Consider the following 8,150-nt stretch of genomic DNA (forward strand, 5'->3'; position numbering starts at 1 on the left):
GTCCGGGAGGACCAAGGACCGAGGAGGGGTGGCGAGAGTGGAAGCTACATGGATCACGGGCGGCGAGAGCAACGCGGCAGGCGTGCGGCGAATGAGACAGCGATGGACAAGGCCGCCGAAAGCGGGGCCCCAGGCGCCTGGGGAAAACCCGGCCTCAGCAATCTGCCTTCACGAAGTACCGGCCCGCGGGGTGACTGATCACCGCCCCGAGGTCAAACCGGAGGCACACCGGCTAGAACCAAGTCCAGTCCGCTGTCCAGGGACAAATTGAAGGAGTCGCTACGCCGCCGAGGGACCGTTGCGCGCCTTCGAAGGATCCCCTTGCGACGATCCTACGTTACGATACCACGCGAACTTGCAAGCTCGCTCTCGATTGGTTGGCACGCCCCTACGGAAGGGGGTGCCGCATCGATTCCGCTATCGAGCGAATCTAGCGAGACACTCTCTGGTCGTCCGTCGGCGAGTCCGAACGTTCTTCTTAAAATACGCGATAGCCACCCCGAGTCGAGAAAATCTGTTACGCTGCGACGATCCTCCGTACGAGGTGACGGCGAGGAGCCCTACGAGGAGACATCACATCGGTGAGGTTGCCCGCAGTAATTAATATCGGGATGTAAAGCCACGACGCCGCCCTCCGGGGCACGCTTTCGTCCGGGAAAACGTTGTAACATCGTGACGCGTACGGTCCCTTGAGACCGCGTATCGAATGGCGATCGACAGCGAGAGCGAAGGGCCTCGGGATGGTATCGTGGCCGCGGAATTGAGATCAAGACGCGATTGCGAGCCTCTGGAGATCGCGATAGATTCGTGGCAAAATCCGTTACTGCGAGTCCGTTTCGTATAACGTCCGCGCTCGTTATTGTGTTGCGTTTGGTCCTCATTACGTTGGGACGTGGCTTACGCCACGATTCCTACTTGCGTTAGGCTTAGATAATTGGCGACAGAATTCTCGCGCGACTCCCGGCGTTGCGTTCACGCACTTTGAGCGTGAGGTATCGTCCTTTCGCGACCTTTCTATTTATAATTCCGCTTATCCGATAAACACAGTTATCGTTGGAACATTAATACCCTTCCCTCCCCGGAATTAAATCTATACGATTTAATTATTTAAAAAACTGTAAAGAAATTATTGCGAAAAATATTACCTCAGCCAGGATCCGAACCTAGAACCTCCCTCATTCCGTGAAGAGCGTCGTACCAATTCGACTACCGAGGCATGTGGTTCGTATAGATTTAATTCCGGGGAGGGAAGGGTATTAATGTTCTAACGATAACTGTGTTTCAAGTCCGACAAACAATCGCCGCGCAGTTTATTAAGTTGGAATATATGTATATACGTATATATACATTGTAATTCGTTACTTCTGTAACTATTAATTCTCTAGTTGCGCACCACTTACCGCGCTTGACTCGTATCGCCGAGTTTAATTAATTTGTTGACATTATTATATTATTATTATATCATTATATATGTAAAAACGTATAATATATCATTAGTATATTATATTATGTATACATATATACACACACATAGTATTTTTGGTCTATTTTAAATTAGTGCCATTTGTAGTAAATATTTTACAGAGGAACGAGCCTAAAAGCAATTAAAAGCTGAGTGTTTAAGCTTTAAAATGCTGTTTTAATCGTCGCTCTACGATTATTTTTCACAAACATACGTAATTAAATGACGTAAATTTACCTAAGACCTAAAGTACTACGTATATATGTGTGTGTATGTATGTATGTATATATGTATACATAATATAATATACTAATGATATATTATACATATTTACATATATAATAATATAATAATAATATAATAACAATAATAATCAATCTTTCAAATCGAGGGAAAATCCAGTATTTTTACAAATTGCAAAGAAGCTCTTCACTTTCCTCTACTATAACTCGTAAACTATTTATCTGAGAAAAAAGTGTTTGCAACAAAAGTTGTAGGAAATTTTGTCCTTTGCAACTTTGTGATGATACTCTTGCTCTAAATTTCGAGCGAAACGAGATATTCGCAAAAAACTAGTTTTTGAGGTCATTATTTTAAGATAGCGGCGCCAGCAGAAAAATGTCAAGATTGCAAATTTAGTATGTTTTTAAGGTCACAAAAATTTATAGCTTTATCAACTTTTAACATTTCCCGACTTATTTCCATGTAGACCCTTTTTTAACTCCCGTTGCCTCGACTATAATGTTTTTTAACCTATTAGTTAAAAAAACGTTAATGTGTTATACTGCATTCCTATCTGGATTAGATTATTTAGTGTAATTTTTGTAGTGTAATTCTTTACAAAGATTAGTGTAATTCTTTACAAATTCTAATTAGTGTAATTACAGATATATTTTTAATATCATGGTTAATATTGTATCATTTCTATGAAGTCAAATCCTAATGAAAATGACATTATTAAATAAATACATCCTGGATTGATACAGTTTATTAGTAAGTCTTATTTTCATTGTTGCTCAACCAAGGAAAATGTATTCATTTGTAGTATTATGTGCAGATACATTTTCAGCTTTTTCTAAAATTTTGGACATGTCTAAAATATCAACTTTTGCAACAGGTTGTCTGTAAATCTGTTTATGAATATCTTGGTGATGACCCATAAAATTAGCAACATGAGACACTTCAGTTTCAGTTAAATTAAGTGATAGGCATTTTGTGGCTATATGTTTACGTAAAATGGTGCCACGTAAAGTGCTGACATTTTCCGCTCCTCATGTAGCAGAATATTCACGCATTAACTTGCATGCTCTAACATATTTGAATCTTGTTTTGCTGCTACTTGGAATACCAAATAGGTAAGGATTTTTAAAAGATACTCCTGCTATTTTTCAATATTTTAAAATTGTTTCCATCGACTCTACTATTTGTGGGTTTAATAAAACAGGTACGGTCCGATTTAATTTTCCACGAACCGTAAAGCGCACATATTTTTTAGCTATTTTTTTTTCTGGTGCTGGTAATTTTTTATAATCTCTATCTGCATCTGTCACTTTCGTTGAATTCTTATAATTATCTATCAAAGTGCTTTCTATTTCCCCTGCTCGCCGCCGATTAGAAACGTGTATAGTAATTATAGTTGTTTCCAAGAGTGATCTCCAAGCATTAAGCAAAATTGATTTTGTAATATTTTCATGTTAGATGTTCTTTGTTCTTCTAAATACTTGTTAAATTTTACTATATCTGATGCTAGCGGAAGTTCAACTTTTTTTTGTCTATTTCTTTTAGATAGCGTTTCTCCAACAGTTTTGTTTACAACATCGCCGTAATCTTCATGCAATATTTTTTGAAAATTTTCAACCAGTTTTTGCTTTTTATCGTCATGTTGCTTAATACATTCATTAATTAAAATTTTACACATTTTTTTCAGCATTGTTCCTATACTTAAAGCATTAAATGGCACATCATACATATTTATTTTTTCATTATATTTGGCAATGACATTTACTGCTTTTACAGCAATATCATAATACTTTGGATCAAATAATATTTGTAGTTCTTGTATTTGTGGTTCACGTTGTTTTAATGCTTGTAAATATCGACCAAGAAGTCGTAACTGTGCTCGTATATAGTCATCTTGATGGTCTAATCTGTGTTTATGACAAAGATGATTGCCGAACAAAATTATAAGTAAATCATATCTTATATTACGAATATTGTCCTTTCTTATTATCGGAATTATTCTCGTTCTTAATTTGGTACAAGCTCGGTTATGGGCTGATTTTGAAACACTTCGTGCAAGTTGCAGTATGTGTCGAGATGTATCTTTCTTTTTGCTGCAGAAACGAAAATGATGTCTAAGATTGGTCCATGCATAGTGTCCTCCACATTTAAGGCACGGTAAAAAATTAGACCCATTCTGCTTTGCTCTATTGTTAGGCCTTCTTGTAACAATCATAAAGCCATTATTTATATCTGAATATGTATTAAACTTATAATTTCCTTTCTTTCTGCAATGACCTATCATTGTTCTTCTTTCGTAAGAACTTTTGGGCAGTAACAAAAACTTTGCTACTTCTTCTTCATTGCTATTTTTTAATTCTAAATGGCGAGCAATTTTGGTTTGCATTTTGTTACAATACATACAAAAATTCGACTTTTTGTCTCCTTTGGCCCTCGAGACATTTCTACAAATAAATCATCATCCTTGCCATAATTGATTCTCTGCCTTGTAACATAATCACCTTTTAATGATCTTTTCGATTGAGTTTTGGATAATTCATACGTTGATTCATTTAAACAATTTGATACAGATTTATTCAGCGAGGAAGAATTATTTTCTGATTTATCAAACTGTTCGTCATTTTCATTAATATCATTCGATTCTTCACTCTGAATAGACGGCACAAAATCGGAATCATCGTCATCTTCCATATCATTATCATTAGTCTCATTTTCGTCGCAACTTAAATAGAGAAATAGTATTATATTGTGTTCTTGTGTGAACAGCGACACAATCCATATATGATATTCTCAGGATTCATGTGTCACTCTTTTTACAAGGATATAATATGAATTATATACATTGTGACGTTGTGGCCCGCCGCTTCGTGGCAGCGCCCCGCCGCCGTCACAAGGCGCGGAAATTTGCGCCCAGGGACGAGCCAGAGAGGCAACGACGAGATCTCCAGAAGCCAAAATTGATATAATTTCCGCGTTTTGACTATTCTTTTATTTTCATATATAAATTGTAATGCGCACGGCGCCTCACCCACACCACGGCGAATCTTCGAGGAGTACCGATAACGAGAGGGGTCCGGGAGGACCAAGGACCGAGGAGGGGTGGCGAGAGTGGAAGCTACATGGATCACGGGCGGCGAGAGCAACGCGGCAGGCGTGCGGCGAATGAGACAGCGATGGACAAGGCCGCCGAAAGCGGGGCCCCAGGCGCCTGGGAAAACCCGGCCTCAGCAATCTGCCTTCACGAAGTACCGGCCCGCGGGTGACTGATCACCGCCCCGAGGTCAAACCGGAGGCACACCGGCTAGAACCAAGTCCAGTCCGCTGTCCAGGGACAAATTGAAGGAGTCGCTACGCCGCCGAGGGACCGTTGCGCGCCTTCGAAGGATCCCCTTGCGACGATCCTACGTTACGATACCACGCGAACTTGCAAGCTCGCTCTCGATTGGTTGGCACGCCCCTACGGAAGGGGGTGCCGCATCGATTCCGCTATCGAGCGAATCTAGCGAGACACTCTCTGGTCGTCCGTCGGCGAGTCCGAACGTTCTTCTTAAAATACGCGATAGCCACCCCGAGTCGAGAAATCTGTTACGCTGCGACGATCCTCCGTACGAGGTGACGGCGAGGAGCCCTACGAGGAGACATCACATCGGTGAGGTTGCCCGCAGTAATTAATATCGGGATGTAAGCCACGACGCCGCCCTCCGGGGCACGCTTTCGTCCGGGAAAACGTTGTAACATCGTGACGCGTACGGTCCCTTGAGACCGCGTATCGAATGGCGATCGACAGCGAGAGCGAAGGGCCTCGGGATGGTATCGTGGCCGCGGAATTGAGATCAAGACGCGATTGCGAGCCTCTGGAGATCGCGATAGATTCGTGGCAAAATCCGTTACTGCGAGTCCGTTTCGTATAACGTCCGCGCTCGTTATTGTGTTGCGTTTGGTCCTCATTACGTTGGGACGTGGCTTACGCCACGATTCCTACTTGCGTTAGGCTTAGATAATTGGCGACAGAATTCTCGCGCGACTCCCGGCGTTGCGTTCACGCACTTTGAGCGTGAGGTATCGTCCTTTCGCGACCTTTCTATTTATAATTCCGCTTATCCGATAAACACAGTTATCGTTGGAACATTAATACCCTTCCCTCCCCGGAATTAAATCTATACGATTTAATTATTTAAAAACTGTAAAGAATTATTGCGAAAAATATTACCTCAGCCAGGATCCGAACCTAGAACCTCCCTCATTCCGTGAAGAGCGTCGTACCAATTCGACTACCGAGGCATGTGGTTCGTATAGATTTAATTCCGGGGAGGGAAGGGTATTAATGTTCTAACGATAACTGTGTTTCAAGTCCGACAAACAATCGCCGCGCAGTTTATTAAGTTGGAATATATGTATATACGTATATATACATTGTAATTCGTTACTTCTGTAACTATTAATTCTCTAGTTGCGCACCACTTACCGCGCTTGACTCGTATCGCCGAGTTTAATTAATTTGTTGACATTATTATATTATTATTATATCATTATATATGTAAAACGTATAATATATCATTAGTATATTATATTATGTATACATTATACACACACATAGTATTTTTGGTCTATTTTAAATTAGTGCCATTTGTAGTAAATATTTTACAGAGGAACGAGCCTAAAAGCAATTAAAAGCTGAGTGTTTAAGCTTTAAAATGCTGTTTTAATCGTCGCTCTACGATTATTTTTCACAAACATACGTAATTAAATGACGTAAATTTACCTAAGACCTAAAGTACTACGTATATATGTGTGTGTATGTATGTATGTATATATGTATACATAATATAATATACTAATGATATATTATACATATTTACATATATAATAATATAATAATAATATAATAACAATAATAATCAATCTTTCAAATCGAGGGAAAATCCAGTATTTTTACAAATTGCAAAGAAGCTCTTCACTTTCCTCTACTATAACTCGTAAACAATTTATCTGAGAAAAAAGTGTTTGAAACAAAAGTTGTAGGAAATGTTGTGCTTTACAACTTTGTGATGATACTCTTGCTCTAAATTTCGAGCGAAACGAGATATCTCGCAAAAACTAGTTTTTGAGGTCATTATTTTAAGATAGCGGCGCCAGCAGAAAAATGTCAAGATTGCAAATTTAGTATGTTTTTAAGGTCACAAAAATTTATAGCTTTATCAACTTTTAACATTTCCCGACTTATTTCCATGTAGACCCTTTTTTAACTCCCGTTGCCTCGACTATAATGTTTTTTAACCTATTAGTTAAAAAAACGTTAATGTGTTATACTGCATTCCTATCTGGATTAGATTATTTAGTGTAATTTTTGTAGTGTAATTCTTTACAAAGATTAGTGTAATTCTTTACAAATTCTAATTAGTGTAATTACAGATATATTTTTAATATCATGGTTAATATTGTATCATTTCTATGAAGTCAAATCCTAATGAAATGACATTATTAAATAAATACATCCTGGATTGATACAGTTTATTAGTAAGTCTTATTTTCATTGTTGCTCAACCAAGGAAATGTATTCATTTGTAGTATTATGTGCAGATACATTTTCAGCTTTTTCTAAAATTTTGGACATGTCTAAAATATCAACTTTTGCAACAGGTTGTCTGTAAATCTGTTTATGAATATCTTGGTGATGACCCATAAAATTAGCAACATGAGACACTTCAGTTTCAGTTAAATTAAGTGATAGGCATTTTGTGGCTATATGTTTACGTAAAATGGTGCCACGTAAAGTGCTGACATTTTCCGCTCCTCATGTAGCAGAATATTCACGCATTAACTTGCATGCTCTAACATATTTGAATCTTGTTTTGCTGCTACTTGGAATACCAAATAGGTAAGGATTTTTAAAAGATACTCCTGCTATTTTTCAATATTTTAAAATTGTTTCCATCGACTCTACTATTTGTGGGTTTAATAAAACAGGTACGGTCCGATTTAATTTTCACGAACCGTAAAGCGCACATATTTTTTAGCTATTTTTTTTCTGGTGCTGGTAATTTTTTATAATCTCTATCTGCATCTGTCACTTTCGTTGAATTCTTATAATTATCTATCAAAGTGCTTTCTATTTCCCCTGCTCGCCGCCGATTAGAAACGTGTATAGTAATTATAGTTGTTTCCAAGAGTGATCTCCAAGCATTAAGCAAAATTGATTTTGTAATATTTTCATGTTAGATGTTCTTTGTTCTTCTAAATACTTGTTAAATTTTACTATATCTGATGCTAGCGGAAGTTCAACTTTTTTTTGTCTATTTCTTTTAGATAGCGTTTCTCCAACAGTTTTGTTTACAACATCGCCGTAATCTTCATGCAATATTTTTTGAAAATTTTCAACCAGTTTTTGCTTTTTATCGTCATGTTGCTTAATACATTCATTAATTAAAATTTTACACATTTTTTTCAG

Source organism: Temnothorax americanus, unplaced genomic scaffold (assembly GCF_048541705.1).
Source record: "Temnothorax americanus isolate GAGA-0224 unplaced genomic scaffold, ASM4854170v1 Scaffold8, whole genome shotgun sequence".
NCBI classification, from domain to species: Eukaryota; Metazoa; Arthropoda; class Insecta; order Hymenoptera; family Formicidae; genus Temnothorax; species Temnothorax americanus.